We start from the raw sequence: 3000 nt of genomic DNA, 5'->3' as shown, positions 1-3000 counted from the left end.
TCCGTTGGGGTCCTTGACTGTTTTATGTAGCATTAATACTCAAGGAAGGAAAACTGTTTATCCTGTTCTTCCTTCAGAATAAATTTTCAACGGAGGCTTCCATGTGTCTTATTTCATAGATAAAAGGAAGCACTCTCACGCAAACAAGACCATACAGTCATAAATGTCTCGACCCCTGCAACCTCAATTAGGTGAGTACAATTAGGTGTGTGCACAGACAGACACACACACACACACACACACACATACACACACACACACACACACACACACACACACACACACACACACACACACACACACACACACACACACACACACACACACACACACACACACGATCAGTGAAGAGGCGGGGCCAGGAGCTGTGTCTTGACCCCTGCAACCACAATTAGGTGAGTACAATTAGGTGAGTACACACACACACACATACGTACCCACGCACACAGGTCAGAATATCTTCAAAGTTAGTCCAGTTTATGGCAGTTTGTTACTATCCCTCAGTCCCCTCATCTCTCTCCCCCTCTCCCTTCCCCAAACATCCCTCAACCATAAACCCATCTTGCCACCACCACCATCACCATCACCACAATCACAATAAACACCACCGTCACCATCACCACAACCACAATAACAAACACCACCATCTAGTATACATCTCCGTACAAACATTATCTCGTAGTCCACAGCATCATTCGAACGTGCAACTGGGCACCAGAGTACACAGTACTTTATCCACAATGTGTACATAAACTACTGTGTACTCTGATACCGAGTTTGAAGGTTCGAATCCTGCTGTAGACTTCAGAGATATTGTTAGTAAATAATTTCGCCTGTTTGAGAATTTTTAAGCATCTCTGTACATACACATTCAGAGTTCCCTTTACACTTCATTTTAGGTATTTTAATGACCCATGTATTAGAGATTGGATTTAAACCTAATAAGCCCACCTAGTCTCTCAGTCGTGGTGAATATTCTGAGGTATGATACAGAGATTACCCGCACACTGGAGAGAGAAGCTTAAGACGACGTTTCGGTCCGACTTGGACCAATGAGTAGGCACACTAACATTAGCTCCCTCACCGTGTGTTAGTGTGACGAATCATTGGTCCAAGTCTGACTGGAACGTCTTCATAAGCCTGTGTGCGAGTTATTTGTGTATTGTTCCAGTCACGGTATTGTGTCTCTTTGCTCTGTCTTAGGTATGTATTTTCCCGTCTCTACACACACACTGAGAGCAGTATTGCGTATCCATTTAAATTCCAGTAGGTTTGTGTCTCAGTGTAAATGCTCAGAGAGTTTAATTTCAACCCAATCTTAAGATGGCATACAGGTGAATTTCAATCTTAAAGACCCTTGTGCAAGTTCCAAGCTTATGTTGCCAAATCCTCACATTATTCGACGCATTTTTATTCTCAGCGTTGCAAAACAGACGTAGATGCGCTAGAAAAAGTTGAATAATGACTCGGTTAATTTCCTATTTTAGGAATTTTCACTACGATCATTTCTCGTAATGTGGGAAATACTGAGGCCAAGCTTAAAAGACTGTATTACGAAGCTAATGAATTATAAACAGATTTAGTGAGTAAGTTTATTTAGGTACATAAACAAATTAACAAACATAATGTAAATTACCTAGGACGACTCCCCAGAAAAGTCAGGGTGACCGTCTTCTGTATCGGTTCGTACAGGCAGGGAAATTGCCCAGAAGTGAGAAAAAGTATTTCCGTTTGTGCAGTGATTTATGACACCCGCTGCACTGCTGAGGGTTAAGTATATACATCTTCCACGACCCCTGTAGACAGCTCGTCACTGCTCGGTGGCTATCAAGTATTCTTATAAGCTATTGTTAGAGCCTTTAGCGTCCTCTCTCTTACAGGAAAGGATACCTCCTGACCTGCCTCAGACAATTTCCATTCCTATCTGTTGCTGTTGTTATTATTATTATTATTATTATTATTATTATTATTATTATTATTATTATTATTATTATTATTATTATTATTATTATTATTATTATTATTATTATTATTATTGCTGTAATTATTATTATTGTAATTATTATTATTATTATTATTATTATTATTATTATTATTATTATTATTATTATTATTATTATTATAAAGGATCGCTAAATCCGTAGGGATTATACAGCGCCTGTGGGGGAATGATGGAAGGTATTTAAACTCAATTCAGAGAACAGGAGCACAGACCCAATTCCCTAGATCAAGATCCCCTTACCAGCATCATGGAACCTCCCCTGAAGGGTCCTATCTGCTGCTGTCCTACAATACTGCATAGCTCCTGACGACGCAAGAGAATGCGAAAGATCTAAAGCTAAAGATTTCCATTTGGCTTGCTTTGCACAAACAAGGGTATATAAACCAAGAAGTCTAAGGCTCTCAGTGTATATACGCTGAGACTTTAATTCCTATTTTAGAAGTTAACTGTTTTTGTAATAATGTTGGTAGAATTACCGGCAATATACTGAGTAAAAGAACACAAGTGCAGCTAATGTGACATTTTATTGTGGCAACGTTTCGCTCTCCAGGAGCTTTGTCAAGTCGTTACATGGACACAGAGGGTATATATAGGCTTAGAGTGAGGTGTAGTAGTAGTAGTACTAGTGGTAGTACTAGTAGTAGTAGCAATATATGTGGTATTACAACGACTACACCTCACTCTAAGCCTATATATACCTTCTGTGTCCATGTATTGTTTGTAACGGCTTGATGAAGCTTCTGGAGAGCGAAACGTTGCCACAATAAAATGTCACATTAGTTGCACTTGTGTCCTTTTACTTAAACTATTCTTGACTGGTAGTGAACAGGTTACACACACACCCTCTGCTACTTCAGACAGTGGCCAGGAGGAGTAAAGGAGAGAGAGAGAGCCTTTTGCTTTTCTATTCTTGACATACATACCTAGATAATACACTATAGTTCTTTATCTGGGTACAGATGCTCAATAATAACCCTCACTGAGACAAAAACTTCTGA

The sequence above is a fragment of the Cherax quadricarinatus genome, chromosome 73 (genome assembly GCF_038502225.1).
Source record: "Cherax quadricarinatus isolate ZL_2023a chromosome 73, ASM3850222v1, whole genome shotgun sequence".
NCBI lineage: Eukaryota > Metazoa > Arthropoda > Malacostraca > Decapoda > Parastacidae > Cherax > Cherax quadricarinatus.
The sequence above is the reverse complement of the archived record's forward strand: the minus strand, read 5'-3'. Positions refer to the sequence as shown.